Source organism: Cnephaeus nilssonii (genome assembly GCF_951640355.1).
Source record: "Cnephaeus nilssonii genome assembly, chromosome: 23".
Taxonomy (NCBI): domain Eukaryota; kingdom Metazoa; phylum Chordata; class Mammalia; order Chiroptera; family Vespertilionidae; genus Cnephaeus; species Cnephaeus nilssonii.
The window spans coordinates 16,857,701-16,876,338 of NC_137094.1; the positions used below are offsets into that span (position 1 = coordinate 16,857,701).

At 49.9% G+C, this 18,638-nt stretch overlaps 1 protein-coding gene across 2 annotated transcripts in view; it reads right to left on the reverse strand.

The window, feature by feature from the left end:
• Positions 1–12,142, reverse strand: part of GREM2 (gremlin 2, DAN family BMP antagonist) — a 98,352-nt gene extending 86,210 nt beyond the window's left edge. For both annotated transcript variants that reach the window (XR_013813087.1, XM_079763501.1), the window contains exons 1-2: positions 12,087–12,142; positions 11,741–11,977 (exon numbers count right to left, since the gene is read on the reverse strand). The gene's annotated coding sequence lies outside the window, so the exon portion shown is untranslated. The remainder of the gene's footprint in view (positions 1–11,740; positions 11,978–12,086) is intronic.
• Positions 12,143–18,638: the final 6,496 nt, after the last annotated feature.

Consider the following 18,638-nt stretch of genomic DNA (forward strand, 5'->3'; position numbering starts at 1 on the left):
ACCACTGCACTAAGTTATTCTGTTTTTAAGTACACCCCACCAAAACAGTTTAAATGCACCTGCCCTAGGCCAGCTACTGAGGGTTTACGCAGATGGAAAAAAAAAATCTCCTCCTCCAGTGAGGTTATTGAGTCTCTGTCATGAACCACAGTCTATATATCCAGAAGCCGCCCTAATAAATATTTCTGGGTTTATTTGACCGTTCTGGCTGTCATTGGGAACAGAAAATCAGTTAAACACCATCGCAGCTAATATTGACTAACCAGCTCCAAACCTCAGTTGGCCAACGAGTGAATCATATGGAGACAATCTGAATTTTACTGCCGTCGGGAAAACAGCAGGAATATCTACGCACGAAGGGGAAAACGTGTATCCATCTTCACGGCGCCGTCTGGCCAGCAGGAAGGTACGCTTTCTCGTTGTCATGAGGGGGGTTTCTGGTCGCCCCACTGTGGCTCTGGTGCGTGGGGAGTGGACAGACGCCGCGGGCCGCTCTGCCTTGGATCTTGGCGAGTCTCTGAGGCTGTGGGGCGTTGCATGCTACCCTGGTCATCTGGGAGAGTGTACAATCGTGCTACAAGGAAAATTTCCTGCTAGTCCAGGAATAGCGGTTTGTGGCAAAAGCCCCTGACAGAAGGTCAACACCCTTCCGAAGACCAAGGGTAGGTTTACAGCGGAGGATCCTCTGCTTCCCTTTGTCCAGACCCGCCTGAGGCCTCTTCGGACACCAGGCGTCGGCAATGCTGCCTCATTGGACCCCAAGGACAGAGGTCACAATGTGTGCTCCGAGTTTGGGTGGAGAGAACTTTTTGTTAGGAGTTCGTTGTTTTATCTTCCACAGCTCAGTTACTCAAGGTCGATGGCACGTACACGCCACGGGAGCAGGATGGCGGACACCAATGAAAGAGGCCTGGGGTCTGGGATATGACCTATTGTACATGCCCCCGGCTGCTCTTGCTCCTGGAGTCAGCCGTCTGCTCGATACTGCAAGGGACAGTACCTCCCCCATGACAACAGTCTATCTGTGGCTGACCCTTATTGTGGTGTGGGAGCACTGTGGGTAGGAACTGCTGTACCTCATTCATTCATTCCTCCATTCATTCATTCCTCCATTCATTCCTCCATTCATTCCTCCATTCATTCATTCGTTCAATAGAGAGTACATGAAGGAGGTGCCTGCTATTGACTGGGGAATCTGTCTCAGGTGGATGTCTGGTTGTTTGCATGCCTGGTTCCAGAAATAAAAGGGGAGTGTAGGCAGAGGAGCCCTGGGCAACATGACCTGCCTCAAGAATAGCAGGAGGGCCCGGCTGGTGTGGCTCAGTGGTTGGGTGTGGACCTATGAACCAAGAAGTTGCTGGTTTGACTCCCGGTCAGGGCACATGCCTGGATTTCGGGCTTGATCCCCAGTGTGGGATGGGCAGGAGGCAGCCGATCCATGATTCTCTGGATCACATACTAAAAATGAGACCGAGAAGCAGGGAGGATCACCTCCATAATGCTGAAGTAGGATCCGTGTACACGATAGGCTGAGACATCTGTATCGAAGGTAATGTGAGAGGGAAATAGCTGATTTCTTTTTTTTTAAATATATTTTATTGACTTTTTACAGAGAGGAAGGGAGAGGGATAGAGAGTCAGAAACATCGATGAGAGAGAAACATCAATCAGCTGCCTCCTGCACACTCCCTACTGGGGATGTGCCTGCAACCAAGGTACATGCCCTTGACCGGAATCGAACCTGGGACCTTTTAGTCCGCAGGCCGACGCTCTAGCCACTGAGCCAAACCGTCAGGGCAGAAATAGTTGATTTCTATTGGTGACAAAGCCACAGTTCTGCTAACGCCACTGGTGGTTTGTTGCTCACCTTCGGAACTAAAGGGAATGTGGAGTTTCAGTTACAAAGTCGGCGAACCAGAGATGCCATTTTTTCTATCTACATGGACAGATCCCCCCGAATTCTCAGAGACTCCCCCAAGGTAAAAAGCAAACAAACAAACTCCTGTTCTAGAGACTTTTTAAACATCTGCCCTTTGGCAACCACACAGAGTAGCCATTCTCAACCTTTTTCATCTCATGTCACGCGTAAACTGACTACTAAAATTCTGCAGCATACCAAAAAATAGTTATTTTCGCCAATCTCACAAGAAAAATAGGCATGATTTTGATTCTTTCCTACCAGATGTGTTGGCTGTGTTGGCTACTGTCATTTTTTAATTTGGTAATCTAAGGGAAGAGAGGCCAGTGCCTCTGGCTACCAGGTGTACCGGTTAATAATGCGGATTTTTTTCAATAGATGGAGTTACACATATGTTGATCTATATGCGATTTGATATGTGTGCTATTTTGTTGTATTGACAGCAAGCTTCAAAACTTCATATGTCAAATTTGTTGAAGGTGTTAACATCATAGATATTTTTATGCTTAAAAATGTTGAATTTTATGCAAAAAAAAGAGCATTTGGGGGACATTTTAATTCATTACTTTATTTTGAAGAAAAAGTTATCATATACTTCAGGAAGCTTATGATGAACATGCTCCATCTCAAGATACTTGTGAACGCTAGTTTAAATGCTTTAAAAGTGATGATTTCAATGAGAAAGACAAAGAACGTCCAGGTGAACTGAAAAAGTTTGAAGACCAACAATGATAAGCATTATTGGATGAAGATGCATGTCAAACTCAAAAACAACTTGCAGAAAGATTAAACGTTGCTCAGCAAACAATTTCCGATCATTTACAAGCAACGGGAAAGATTTTAAAGGAAGAAAAATGGGTGCCACATCAACTGAACGAAAGACAAATGGAAAACCAAAAAGTCATCAGTAGAATGTTGCGTCAATGGCATGAAAGTAAGTCTTTTTTGCATCAAATTGTGACTGGCGATGAAAAGTGGATTTATTGTGAGAATCCCAAATGCACAAAATTATGAGTTGGTCCAGGTCAACCATCAAAATTGACTGTAAGGCCAAATCGCTTCGGAAAGAAGGCAATGCTCTGCGTTTGGTGGGATCAGGAAGGTGTGGTGTATTAGGAGCTTCTAAAACCAGGTGACACCGTTAATACTGATCACTACCGACAACAAGTAACCAATTTGAACCACGCTTTGATCATAAAAGAAGACACGGCAAAGTAATTTTGCTTCATGATGACACACCATCACACACTTCCAAACCAGCTAAAGACACGTTAAAAGATCTTGCCTGGGAAGTATGAACCCACCCGCCGTATTCACCAGCCCTTGCTCCTTCAGATGACCACTTGTTCTGATCGATGGCACACACACTTTCTGAGCAGCACTTCAAAACATACGAAGAAGTAGAAAATTGGGTCTCTGAATGGTCTGCCTCATAACAAGAAAAGTTCTATTGGGACGGTATCCACAAATTACCTGAAAGATGGGGAAATGTGTAGCTAGCGATGGACAGTACTTTGAACAAAGCACTTCTGATGTCCCGCCCCAGCCACTCGGAGCCTGTGTATGCAAATTAGCCGCCATCTTTGTTGGGTTAATTTGCATATCACTCCTGATTGGCTGCTGGTGTAGCGGAGGTATGGTCAATTTACATGTTTGTCTATGATTAGGTAAGATTCTCTTAAACAGTGAAACTTACAGAATCTAACTCCCAGGGTGGCGGTGAAGATTAAATTGGATAACATGCATGCATGTGTCCCGTATAATCTGGCACATGTTAAGGATTCAACCAGTGATAAATGAGTCTTCCTATTTAAAATCATTAACAAGGGAAAAGGAAAGATTGCTGGAAACTGTGATGGAATGTAGATCCCCGGTTAAAGCCCAGGCCAGGGAATCTCATTAGAGAGCTTAGCTGCTTGACTGTTATTAACTATAAGGATAACAACACGCATCTATCAACCTTCCCCAAACGCTGCTGCTATAATTAGAAAATGTAATGCGTTCTCCAGATTGTGTGATATCACTGCATCAAAGCCGAGCGAGGCGGCCTGTTTCCATGGGTGATAAGGCTAGTTCCCTCCAGCCTTCACGGCCCTCGGCCAGGTTGGATCGTATTTTTAATACAGACGGTGTTTGCACGAGACAAAGTCAACTTAGCATTTCACATGAGCCGGCCAAGTGTTTCCCTGCCCCATGCGCTCCCTCTCCCTCCCTCTCCTCCTGTTTAAATAAATTACAGGAGAGACTGACTTTAGCTCAGAACTGCTACTGACGCTCACCATGAAAGTCGTGCGTGGGATTACCTATGTTCTTGGCGTCACGTCCTTCAAACACTCCCCTTCAAGAGAATTTTTCCAGAAGTCGTGTATTTCCTTTGTGTCTAAATCCCTTGCACTCATAATTCAGAAATGTTTTCTTAGTGCACAATGCCCTCCAGTATGTCTTCTTTTTTTATTTTTTTAATATATTTTGTTGATTTTTTACAGAGAGGAAGGGAGAGGGATAGAGAGTTAGAAACATCGATGAGAGAGAAACATCGATCAGCTGCCTCCTGCACACCCCCCACTGGGGATGTGCCCGCAACCAAGGTACATGCCCTTGACCGGAATCGAACCCGGGACCCTTCAGTCCGCAGGCCGACGCCCTATCCACTGAGCCAAGCCAGTCAGGGCAAGTATGTCTTCTTACGAGGGTCATTGTCTCTGCCAGAATTCTGTGATCTGACTTACCCTGCTTTGCCTCCCAACAGGTTAAGGCCTTCGCAGAGAGCTCCCCATCAGCCATGAGATTTCTCTACTGGAAAGTCATCCAGAAAAGGGAGATAGATGGCCCTTAGAGTTCATCTGATTGGAAGGAGCTGTAAGTGAAAAACAGCCCCCTGCCCAGTTTGGCTCAGTGGATAGAGCGTCAGCCTGAGGACTGATGGGTCCCGAGTTCGATCCCGGTCAGGGCACATGCCCAGGTTGCAGGCTCGATCCCCAGTAGGGGGCGTGCAGGAGGCGGCGGATCCATGATTCTCTCTCTCTCTCTCCCTTTCCCTTCCTCTCTGACATCGATAATAATTTAAAAAACGCACTGAACACAGCAGTGGAGATTCCTGGACTTGGACTTGGGGTGATAAATCTTACCGTCCCCCACCTCAGCCTCTAGGATTTCTCTCTCCCTCTCTGAGGAGCAGAGACCCTCCCACGCCAGCACCGCGTCTGGCTCCACAGGGACCCGGGCGGCTCCTCCCCTGGCACCCAGCTTTCCCCGCACCGGGGCTCTCGGCAGGGCCACCCAGGGGACCGGGGACGCCGAGCCCAATCTGCCGAGCGGGGAGGACACCCCACAACCCCCCTTTCTCCCAGACACCAAGACATCTTCGCTTTGTCCTTGAAAAAACCGTTGTCTCGGTTCAAGGACGCCCCGTTTCCTAGCAGAGCACGGTGGCTCCGGAGAGAAGCGGCGATGGGTCTCCTAGGCCTCATTCATGCCCCCCCCCCCCCCAGCTCCTGAGCCCTTGTGCCCAACCCTCCAACCCAACCCCCATGTGCCTACGCCCGGACCAATGTCCCTTCTGTCTCTTCCTCGCTCGGCTTTTCCCCCCAAAATGCTTGTAGGGCCTCTTAGATGTTATTCTCAAAGCCCCGCTCTGAGCTCCCCTCCTGTTTAGTAGTGAGTTGGGTGACATCTGAATCAAAGGTGGCAAAGAGACGGGGTGTCCTGAGGGTAAGATCGCCAGCCTGGCTAACTCAGGATTGAGCACACAGACATGGTCCCTGCCCGTCCAGGGAGCCCCCTTCCAGAGGGAGTTGCTTGCTCCTACGCACACGTGTCTGACGTTAGAACACGGCTGATCTGAGAAGGCAGCCAGCGGGGCAAGGGAACACCCTTTTAGCCTTGGGCTTCAAGGAGGCTGGACCAGGTTTATTCTGGACTAGATCTGACCCCTCTGAGCCTCTAGGACAGGCGTCCTCAAACTATGGCCCGCGGGCCACATGTGGGTGTTTTTTGCCGTTGTGTTTTCTTACTTCAAAATAAGATACGTGCAGTGTGCATAGGAATTTCATAGTTTTTTTTTTAAACTAGAGTCCGGCCCCCCAACGGTCTGAGGGACAGTGAACTGGCCCCCTGTTTAAAAAGTTTGAGGACCCCTGAGCTAGATGGTAGACGTACGATTCTTCTTTTTTAGCACCCGGGTTAGATTCCGGATCCCACTGAGGGAAGCTAGGCCAGCTCTCCTGCTAGGATTCGGGAGGTCCTGTCCGTTGTCGGTGTACAGAGGTGTCCTCCGGGCCCTGACCTTACACTTGAGACATGCTGAAATGAAGACGAGGTCCACTGATAAAGCAGCTTAGTATAACGTTTTCCCTGCAGAACCGACTCAAGAAACCCCATTCTTCCTGTCCCTCTTTCCTCTCAATTCTGCCTCCCTTTCTCCCACCCAGTTCCTGACGGAGTAAAGACAAGGCCTGCTTGAGCAGCCCCGGCCAGCAGCACAGTTGGTGAGAGTGTCATCCTGATACAGCAAGGTTGAGGGATCGATCCCCGGTCAGGGCACATACAAGAATCAACCAATAAATGCATACATAAGTGGAGCAACTAATTGATCTCTCTCTCTCTCTCTCTCTCTCTCTCTCTCTCTCTCTCTCTCTGATAAATAAGTAATTTTCAAAATAAAGACTGCTTGAGTACCTTCAAAGAGTGAATAAAGCTAGCCCGGCCGGCATGGCTCAGTGGTTGAGCGTCGACCTATGAACCAGGAGGTCACGTTTCAGTTCGATTCCCGGTCAAGGGCACATGCCCGGGTTGCGGGCTCGATCCCCAGTGTGGGACGTGCAGGAGGCAGCCGGTCCATGATTCTCTCTCAGCATGGATGTTTCTGTCTCTCTCTCTCTCTCTCTCTCTCCTTTCCTCTCTGAAATCAATTAAAAATATATTTAAGAATAATAAAAGAGTGAAGCTGATGAAAAGAAAGGGAAACAAGTTAACGGTTCAACAGGGTGCAGTCCTTCTTTGCCAGGCACACCACGTCCGGCGCAAAAATAAAAGCAGACCTTTCTGAGCGGTGCGACCAAGACCCCGGCCTCTTGCTCTGAAGGGAGTGGGGTGCGGACAGACAGGCAGGGGCGCATTGTCTTAGGGGTTTGGAGATTGCAGGCTCCCCCTGGTCACGGGGAAACATTGCTTTTCCCAGTTTGCATACTGCCCTCTCCTGGACTGGAGGAGCTCATCAGATGCACGTATTTCCACCCCACCTCTGCAGGAGACACATGTGTGTGCATGAGAATTTGTTTACAATATTCAGAAAACCTTGCCCCGCCGGCATGGCTCAGTGGTTGAGTGTCGACCTAGGAACCAAGAGGTCATGGTTGGATTCGCGGTCAGGGCCCACATCAATGATTCTTTCTCATCATTGCTGTTTCTCTCTCTCTCTCTCTCTCTCTCTCTCTCTCTCTATCTCTATCTCTATCTCTCTCTCTCCCCCTCTCCTTCCCTCTCTGAGATAAATAAGAGGATATTTTAAAAAAATAAAATAGAATACTTCTTTAAAAAATATTCAGAACATCTCACCAAAAGTTTATACTTGGAGCTTATTTGGGGAAATGAACTCGTATTCCCTCGGCTGCTGGGTTTCTGTTTAAGGATGCCAATCTCTAGGCCGCCTCTCTTCACACCCTTGTCATTTCGCCCTGTCCCTATTTATCCTCTTCCTCTCACGTGGTTCTGGACTCCGCTCTGCAGAGCGGGCCCATCAGGGGCATCGTCCCAGCTACAAGTGGTGGCAAAAGGAGATGTCTGCGTCCAGGTTCATGGTTTGAGGACCATACGTTAGCCTGACTGCGATCGACATTAATTCTACACTTTATAGGTCAGCATGTCCATTTACAGGGGAAAACACACACACATAAAGCAGGACATGCTCCGGCCAGTGTGGCTCAGTTGGTTGAGCGTCGTTCCGGGCACTTGTGAGGTTGCCGGTTCGATTCCCAGTCGGGGCACACGCCCAGCTTGCAGCTGGATCCCCAGTAGGGGGCAGGCAGGAGGCGGCCGATGGATGTTTCTCTCTCTCTCTCTCTCCTTCCTCTCTCTCTGAAAATAAATAAAAGAAAAAAATATCTTTTTTAAAAAAAAAGAACACTGTGGTAGTAAGAGAAATAGCGAAGCAAACAGAAGTAGAAGGCACCAGAGGCCTAAATCATAATTGCACACTCTCCTCTTCAAAACAGGATGTCTCATTTCTTGCTTCTTATTGTGACTTGTTTCAAGCCCAATACTCCACACATTTACCCATTCGGAACCTTCCCCCCTCCTCCTCCCACTTTTCTCCTAAATCCTTAAAGGTCCCTGACGCTGAGAAAATGCCCGCCACCCGGCCTGCTGGCTGCAGCCACCCCTGAGAACAAACCCGTGTACTGGTCCGATCCGTGTGCACGGGGCCCCTGCGGGCTCTCCGTGTTTGTCCTTGACCCAGGCTGGCCAGCCCTCCCCCTATCACTGAGAACCTGGCGCCCAGGCGCAGAGTCTGATTCCATTCCTGTGCTCTCTGAGGAGAGGCCTGGGGGAGAGGCGGTTCCTTGAAAGAGGTGGAAAGGCATGCACCTCGTTCAGACCGCACCAAACCTGTCCACTGGAGGGGGTCTCTCGCTCCGGCTGGCTGGACGGAGAAGGGCCGTTTGATTTCCTCTCCCCGTGAAAAATGATCGCGCTAAACCGGGGGTAACCAGAACACTGTTTGTATTTACCTTGAAAATTCCACCAGTGTCTCTCCGTCCATACACAGCCTATAGGTTCAGGCTCTCATTCACTCAGTGGCCACCAACATGCCCAATATTTTTAAGGAGTTTGCATGGTAAGCCCTGGCTGGTGTGGCGCAGTGGATAGAGCGTCGGCCTGCGGACTGAAGGGTCCCAGGTTCGATTCCCCATCAGGGCACAGGCCCTGGTTGTGGGCTCGATCCCCAGTAGGGGGCGTGCAGGAGGCAGCCGATCCATGATTCTCTCTCATCGTGGATGTTTCTATCTCTCTCTCCCTTCCTCTCTGAAATCAATAAAAATACTTTTTTTTTTTTTTGGAAAAAAGGAGTTTGAATAGTAAGAGGGAAATGAGTCTCCATTTATTTCAGATATGATATTGATAGTAAATTGACAAATACAGCACCACAGAGCTACCCCTTTTAACTCCAAATTCAGTTTAGTTGGGTCCATTAATTTGCATTTATTTGAAGAGGTAAATTCTTTTATGTGCCACGCCGGCACGGCCAAGGGGGAGCCTGAGTGGGGGCGGTGAAGGATTGAGAAAAGACAGGCAAGAGAATGAAGCTGGGTCTGGGTGGGACACTGTCCTCTCTGATGGAGAGCTAGCAACAGAGCCACGGACTACCAGCCGTGTCTTTATTTTATAGCCGATGCCACGAGGCAAAGTGAGGGCATGGTCAAGATGTTGACAACCTTCTCGTGGGTTTCAATCCTACTCAGCTACATGCACCTGAACTCTATCACGCCCACGTCACTCAGGCACATGGGGCCACGTGTTCGGACCATAGGTTCAAGCTCACAACCACAGCTGTGGGCTCTCATGGTGCTGGGAGGGCTCTGCCCTCCACGCGGGGACTTGCACGTGGCCATGAGGGGCCTGTGCCCTCATATCAGTCTGAAGCTTGAACCTGTCTGAACACTGTAGCCGCGCCCCACACTTTGACAATCAAGTTCCTTGCGATGTACAAGGAGAAAAATATTCATCTGTAAAATCAACATGCTCGCTCCTACGTATGATATTTACTCGCCACATCCATCCTCGGACCTGCTTTCCAACGCACCTTGTTAACTCACTCAAATCTGGGGGTGGGCAAACCTACAGGCAGTTTTCATGACTCCGCGGCATAGCTACGCGCGAATTTCCCTTCAGGACGAAAGAACGTGTCCATCGGATGAAGCCCGGGGCAGTGTGAACTCTCCACGGGGACAGGCAGAACCAGTGCCTGTCTTACAGCTTCCTTCTCTTTCGTGGGGAGGCACGTGTCTCGGGGTGAGGGTGCCCTGTACGCCAGGCGGGACTGGGCGTGGGACTGCCTGTGAGCGGTCAGGGGGCGGCTGGGAGGTGATCTGTGAAGAATCCACGGACAGGAGGGGCTACTTAGACTTAACATCACACAGCCCGGTGGTCGGCAAACCGCGGCTTGCGAGCCACATGCGGCTCTTTGGCCCCTGGAGGGTGGCTCTTCCACAAAATACCACGGCCTGGGCGAGTCTATGTTGAAGAAGTGGCGTTAGAAGAAGTTTAAGTTTAAAAAATGTGGCTCTCCAAAGAAATGTCAATCGTTGTGCTGTTGATATTTGGCTCTGTGGACGAATGAGTTTGCTGACCACTGACCCAGCCCACTGCTCCTGCACCGGCTTCAGGGTCCTGCTCTTACTGAACTCCAGTCCCAACCCCAGTGTGTGCCTCGCTGCAGGAAGGAGACATTCAGAGCAGTTACCGCCACCCCATTCTCTGAGGATGCCCCCCCGCAAGACGCATCCTGAGGCTGAGCCTCGCATCCAGTCCCCTCTGACTTCCCCCAGGGAAACCCTGAACGTCTGAAGCAACGCTCACTGAACCACAAGTCACCAACAGGAAGCAACGTTACATAACCATCGTCAACATTCAAAACCCAGCGTGGCAAAACCTCAGGAAAAATGGATTATTTTTTTTTTTTCCAAATAAAACTCAGCCTCTCAAAATAAAGAGAGAAAGGGAAAGAAGGAAATGGCCAGACATCTACCAATTTAAGGAGATATATATATATACATATAAAATCAACCCCCAAATGGACCTTTCCTCGCCGGTATATTGAGGACCGTGCTCCCATCCGTGACTTTCCGATGGAGGAACAGGTGAGGTCCTGGTACCCAGAATGACCTCCGCATGTTCAGCGCAGAAGGCAAAACTGCACACAGAAGCCAGGGACACAGCCCGAGTCCCCGACACTGAACATCTTAAAGAATCTCAGAGGGAAGGCAGGGGAGGGTGGGGGGAAGGGGGAGAGATCAACCAAAGGACTTGTGTGCATGCATACGAGCCTAACCAGTGGTCACGGACCACAGGGGGGTGGGGCATGCGTGGGGAGGGGTGTGGGGTGGGAATGGGGGGATGAAGACAATTATGTGATACCATAATCAATAAAGAAATTAAAAATAAATAAATAAAAGTTGTATAACAACAACAACAACAACAAAAAGAATTAGAATTAGTACATACCAAAAAAAAAAAGAAAAAGAAAAAAAAAGAATCTCCCTGCCACCTCTCCCTGCCCACTTCAACCCTGGCATGGCGATGCTGTGGCATTTCACTCCGGAGCGCAGACCAGCTCGGCCAGACGCCTGAGCGATGCCAACCCTGCCCAGGTCCCCCGGGGTTCCCAGGCTCCCAGGCCTGGGGGGGGGGGGGGGGCATCCATTCACCTGGCAGGTAGGTGGGGGTGTGCAAAGCCGCTTCCTCGCAGCCACACGGGGTTTGACCTGCTCTAGGTCACACCTACCAAGGAGGTCGGTCTCCAAGAGGTATGCATGGCTAGCCTGACAACGTGCTGGGAGAGAGAGAGAGAGAGAGAGAGAGAGAGAGAGAGAGAGAGAGCGCAAAGGAGCGCACGGTCCAGTTTGCAGGTCCTTGCTTTCCACCCACGGCTAATGCAATAGGTGACTAAGCCCCGTGGGGCCCCCCCAAAACGCGCGCCAGCCGCTGGGACGCGCGGAGGTGGCCCCGGAGACACGCGCCCGTGACCTGTCAGTGCCTCCGGGGCGCAGGAGGAACCGCAGAGAGCGCTGCGCCCGGGTCGGATCAGCCCGCAGCGGGCTCCTACCTGCAGCCACGGGATGCGAGCCTCCTCCTCGGGGCCCGTCGCTGGCTCTCCCTGCGCCCCGCGGTCTCGGGGAGCTCCGGTCCGCCGCGGGGGGGGGACCCCGGCAGGAGCGCAGGAGCGCCGCGCGCCGGAGGGTGCAGCCCCGCGCAGGCGGTCGGTCCGCGGCGCCCACACGGGGATCCGGGGATCCTGAGGCTCCGAGCTGCAGACTCAGCTCTGACTCCGGGCTCGGCGGCGCTGCCCGGGATATTATCACAGCCCGGGGTTCCTATTGGCTCCCCACACCAAACAAATCACACCCCCTCCCCCGCCTCCCGCCCCCCTGGCCCCCCCTTCCCCGCCTCACTCAGCGCTGGTTTCTCAAGGAACCCGCAAACACTGCAGCCACACACACTCAGTGTTCCTCCTGGCCTCCCTGCAGCCTGTGGATTTACAGCCTCCTGGGCAAGCGGTAACCTTTTCTTTTCTTTCTTTCTTTTTTTTTTTTAAAGCAGACTTGCCTTCCAAAGCTTCTTGTTTATGTGGAGACATTCTCCATCCCCCCCTCAATCCGCAAAAACCACTCGTTCGCCTCAGATCTTCTTCCTTCTGTTGTGGATGGGTGTGCAATGTGAAGAATGTCCGAGGCCTGTGTGATACCCCTCCTCTCTCTCTCTCTCTCTCTCTCTCTCTCTCTCTCTCTCTCTCTCTCTCTCATTGTTTTGAATAACTAAGGCCAGTGCAATTAGAAGCACCTGAGCCTTATAACCTACCTGAGAGCTCAAGGCATGAAATCTTGAATGAATTCTGTGGGGGGAAAAACACACACACACTCATTGTCCGAGTCTGTTGTCTGCTCCCAAGAGCGCTTTGGTCATCATCATCATCATCATCATCGTCATCATCATCCCTGTATTTGTGTATGGCATACAGAGGTCCCTAAGGCAAATCAGACTCGTCGGCATCGGGCGAACGTGGAGCAAGGATGCCAGACCAGTGGTCGGCAAACTCATGAGTCAGCAGAGCCAAATATCAACAGGACAACGACTGACATTTCTTTGGAGAGCCACATTTTTTAAACTTAAACTATATAGGTAGGTACATTGTTATTAACTTAATGAGGGTACTCCTAAGCTGGCCTTTGCTAAAAACTCAAGGGGCCAAAGAGCCGCATTGTGGCTCGCGAGCCACAGTTTGCCGACCACTGGTATATGCAAAGTCAAATAATGTATATATGGTCAATCCATTAAAAAATGTAATCAGTACATATGAATAGAGATAAAGCTATGGTCCCTCAGCAGAGGAGAAAGTCCAAGAAAAAAACTTTCGATCATGCAAACTGGGCTGGGAAAATTAGGAATAAAATAACATTTCACCGTGTGTGACTGAACAGATCCTTCTTTAGTCCTTCTCGCCGGTGCCTCTGGGAATTCGAATGACAATTATTCTTGACAAGAAGCCGTTGTCTCTGAAATCATTCTATTTTGATTTGACTTGAAAACTAAGTTTTTTTTTCCCCCCAGTATTATCCCTTTTGTATGTTATTTGGTATTTGATATTCTGGGTCCATCCTAAGTCATCGCCCATTTTGTTGCAAAAATCACAGGATAAAAAAAAATTCATTTTTTTGGAAATGTCTTATTATCACCAGACAGACGACCTGCCTGCTTCTCCTCCTTGGGCGCATTCCAGGAATTCTGCCATGAAGCCTACTTTCAAAATGGGCCCACCTGAAATTGACAAAAAGAAATACAAAACAAAGCCACGTCTGGCCGGCGGTGTCTGCCGATCACAATCCCACCTCAAATGGCATGTCCGTGGGATTTTAACAAACTCCAACCTATTCCCTCTCTTTAGGTCGGCAGTTACGGTAAAAACATAACCCGGCCATACATCCTTGGGTGTGTGGAGTGCGTGTCCCCTGAAGGTCCCCAACCGCCTTAGAAAGAAAGGAGACAGAGATTTCCCAGGTGGAGGAACAGAGTTGGAGACTGATAACGGGACTTGCCTTAGGTTATGAAGGTAGATCGCAAACGCAGCCTTTTCCTTCTTATCTTTTGGAGATTATCTTTCCACACCAGCTATTCAGCTACCAAAAATGTGGTGCTAATAGAGCAGGTTCTGACTTCTGCCTGTCTTTGCGCAGAGAGCTGACAGCTCATCCAAATCATCTGAACAGCTTTGGTAAACATTCATGTTACACAGGATGCCAGGACAGATTCCGGTAGGTTCTGCTCAGGTGCCAATAATGGGTGCTTTCTTAGAATTGTCTTTCTAGAAAAAAAAAAAGGAACTGATGAAAACAAGCAAGGGGGTTATATTTTCTGCTTGTTATTTTGGGGAGCTCATTCTAGCTCTTGATTTCACTGGAGAGACCGTGTAAATAAAACCCTGAGTAACTTCAAGCCACCGATAAATTTTAAACGGCCTATACGGCAGTGGTCGGCAAACTCATCAGTCCACAGAGCCAAATATCAACAGTACAAAGATCGACATTTCTTTGGAGAGCCACATTTTTTAAACTTAAACTATATGGGTAGATACATTGTTATGAGCTTAATGAGGGTCCTCCTAAGCTGGCCTTTGCTAAAAACTCAAGGGGCCCAAGAGCCGCATGTGGCTCGCGAGCCGCTGTTTGCCGACCACTGCCTATAAGGCAATGATTCAAGCCCTCTTTCCTTCAATTAATGAAAAGCAAAACTGGATGAGTAAGGAGTTAACCCTGATACCCAGCCGGTCAGGTGATTAGGGAATATGCTAGTGGATGAAAGGTCACCCTGGGGGGGGGGGGTGGGGAGGGAGGGAGGTCCCACCCTCCCATTGCAGGCGACAGGCCAGGTACAGAAGGTCGTCAGGGTGGAAAGCCCAGGTGCCTAGCGGGGGGCAATCATCTGTGGTGGGACCTCGCCCCCAGGGTGTCTTCCTCCCCTGGCATGTCGCTGGTCATGCGGTTTGGACCCCCTGACCTTCCCTCCCGAGCGATAACATCTAGGCCTCAGTTGTGGTTCAGCTCCAGGCCCAGAGAAGCCAGGACACCAGCCACGGCTGACGTCAGGCCCAGCTGCACGGGATGATGACCCCTGACCTGGTGACGCCAGTCCAACCGTGGAGACCACAGCCCTGAATGGACACTCCTGGAAAGCTGCTGAGTGTTCCACTGAGATCTCCCCCTGGGACCCCCCCTAAAATCTCTGCCCTTAGAACCCTTAGGAGGGAGGGCCCAATGCCCTCTCTCTCCGGGGAAGCAAGTTCTTGCCTTCTCTCCCCCCCACTCAGCCCCAGGCACATTGCCATGAGCTTCCTCACTCCCAAGCTCCAAGGGTCCTTCATTTACCTCCTTAACTGGTTTCCTAAGCCCCTTTCTTCTAGGTCCATGCTCAGCAAACTGCGGCTCTTTGGCCCCTTGAGTGTGGCTCTTCCACACAATACCATGGCCTGGGCGAGTCTATGTTGAAAGAAGTGGCGTTAGAAGGAGTTTAAGTTTAAAAAATGTGGCTCTCCAAAGAAATGTCAATCGTTGTCCTGTTGGTATTTGGCTCTGTGGACTAATGAGTTTGCCCACCACTGTACTAGGAATTACTCTTTCTCCCTCTGCGAGTGACCCAGTAAATGTCTCTGACCGTTGGGGTCTCGGCTCTGAATTCTTTCCTAGCCGGAACCCAAGGACCGAGGTTGCTGAACCCAGGTTTGGTCTGGCCCCGCGGGTCCGACACCCGGTGCCGTTCCTGCCGCCTACAACCTGTACATCAAAATCTCCAAACGATGTTTCCATGATTCCCGGATACATAGGAATCTATGGCCTTACCACCCACAAATGCCTAGTGCTTCCACGTATGAAAGGGCATGTTTCTCTCTTGTTTCACAAGGTTCCTGCCTAAAAACGCATCGCAGTGATTTAGAAACGTCTTGGAGCAGAAGACTGGAGCCCTCCCTGTGCTGCAGAATAAATTCTTGGGGCAGGAGAGCGCCATCTGTCAGGTCTGTGCCATCCCCGGGGAGCAGAGAGCGCAGCCCCCAGAGGAGCTGGGGAAATTAATCGGGGAGGGAATTCCCACAGATTCAGCTCCAGCCCCATGTTCTCCCTGAGGAGCCGAGGATCAGGTGGCGTGGGGGTTCTGATTCATTAGTTCATGCTTGTTAGCTAGAGCGAGGCCCTGCACTGCACTGAGTTCTGAGATGTGGATGGGAAGAGGGGGGGAGGGCAGCATGAGAGGCAAGGGAAGACAGACTCACCTTTGACCTAACAAAACGCGTTTATGATCAGCGAATACGGGAGGTGGCTAAACTAAGATTTAATAACGCCAGATACAGCTGAGGTGATGGCCAGGGAAGTCCACTGTGGTGTCTGCCACCCCCTCAGCTCTCTCCCCAGCCTGCTAAAGACGCAATCTAGATCCTTCCATAGGTGGGGATCGATGCATCAGACTCATCTACCCCTGTGGCAGCTGATACCAGTTTACACTGGGCTCAGAGGCACCCCATCTCCCACCGATGCAGAGATAATGATGGTTGGTTGTCAATTAGATTTCTTCTTCTTTCTAAAAATAACACATTTTTTTTAATTGATGTCAGAGAGAAAGGGAGAGGGAGAGAGAGAGAGAGCGAAACATCCATGAGGAGAGAGAATCATGGATCGGCTGTCTCCTGCATGCTCCCTACTGGGGATCGAGCCCGCAACCCGGGCATTTGCCCTGACCTGGAATTGAATCGTGACCACCTGGTTCAGAGGTGTCTACATTCATCTGCTGAGCCACACCGGCTGGGCTATTTGAGTGTTCTCATTGTGTTCAATCATGAAAACAAACAGTTAAGAAGTGCGTGCAAAATTAAGAGGTTGTGAAAGATAGTGCCTGAAACAGTGAGGTGAAATGAGGGATAGGATGGGGGTGTTAGCAATCTGCGAATAGCAACTTCCCCGGAGAACTAGCTCTTCCTACGTGGCCGGTGAACGGCTTGCATCAGAATAACCCGAGGTGCTTTCCAGCATGTGAATTCCTCTGCCTGGACCCAGAGTCAGGTTGGATCGGAAATGGCATTTACATAAATTCCTCAGGAGAAGCTCAGCCACTTGAGAATCCTAGAACAGCTGCCCTGAAGACTTCTTTTTCGGCCGGTCAGCTTCCACATGTTTGGCATTCGAGTGGGTTTTCAGCAACGCGATAAAGTCAAGGAATGTCTACAGTACATAACACCATGGTTATTTTTTTAAATGTCTTTATTGATTTTAGAGAGAGGAGAAGGGAGAGGGAGGGAGAGAGAGAAACATTGATGAGAGAGAAACATCGATCGCCTGCCTCCCGCAGGCCCCCTATTGGGGATTGAGCCTGCAACCCGGGCATGTGCCCTGACCAAGAATCAAACCGGTGACCACTTGGTTCATGGGTCGGTGCTCGACCACTGAGCCACCCCAGCTGGGCTAATAACTACTGTTAAAGACTATTCATATACCCCAAATTTCTTGAAAACTCTCCACGTACGGATATTCCTTCATCTAGGACAGTGGTCAGCAAACTCATTAGTCAACAGAGCCAAATATCAACAGTACAACGATTGAAATTTCTTTGGAGAGCCACATATTTTAAACACAAACTTCTTCTAACGCCACTTCTTCCAAATAGACTCGCCCAGGCCGTGGTATTTTGTGGAAGAGCCACACTCAAGGGGCCAAAGAGCCGCATGTGGCTCGCGAGCCGCAGTTTGCCGACCTCGGATCTATGAGAAGGACAGTATTTTTAGCAGTGGCCTTCATTGAAGTGGCTGCTTTTCTCATTTGTCTGAACTGCAATGTGTTAGCTGTTTGTTTGTTGTTGTTTTCAATGGGAATGGCAGGACAATTAGGTGTGTGCGTGTGTTTTGAATTGTCCTTGTGTGCTGGCGATGTATGTGGCTACCGTTGCCTCATGCCATTCACTCGTGCCATCTGAAAGGCAGTAGAATGTGGTGGCCATGGGAGAGTGTGGGTGACAGGGGAGGCCCCTGGGTTCAGAGGCACCCTGACACTCACCGATGGAAGACCCTGGGGAAACCACCCCAAGTGGGGTTTGCATTATTAGAGTCTTTTCTCCAAAGTTTCGAAAAGCCATCTGTAGTCGCTATTTTGTGAACTATTTGTCTATGTTCTATTCCTTTCACTATTAAAAAATATATTTTAGCCCTAACCGGTTTGGCTCAGTGGATAGAACGTCGGCCTGTGGACTGAGGGGTCCCAGGTTTGATTCTGGTCAAGGGCATGTACCTTGGTTGCGGGCACATCCCCAGTAGAGGGTGTGCAGGAGGCAGCTGATCAATGTTTCTCTCTCATCGATGTTTCTAACTCTCTATCCCTCTCTCTTTCTCTCTGTAAAAAATCAATAAAATATATTTAAAAAAATAAAAAATATATTTTAATTGATCAGAGTGGAAGGGAGAGGGAGAGAGAGAAACATCGGTGATGAGAGAGAACCATTGGTCAGCTGCCTACCACACGCCCCACACTGGGGATCGGGCCCGCAACCCGGGCCTGTGCCCTGACCGGGAATTGACCCATGACCTCCTGGTTCATAGGTGGACACGCAACCTCTGAGTCACACCGGCCGGGCTGCAACTTATTTTCTACATCAGAATCAAAAGATGGAAGATGATTGGACTTTGGGTGGTGGGCACACGATGCAATGGACAGCTCAGGGAGCATGGGCATGTACACCTGGAACCTATATGACCCCATGGAAAAATATCATCCCAATAAATAAAAAAATAAAAGAGTCAAAGGAGGCGACTTAAAGGGGGCATCTTACATGCAATTCATTGCTGGTAGATTAAGGAGGCCGGAGACAGCCAAGCGGGTAAATCGCTAAGATTGAACAAGAAGAAAAATGGAGAGACACATGTCTTTACAACGGGGGGCACAGGATAGTTAACATTTACAGCACATGGAGATGGT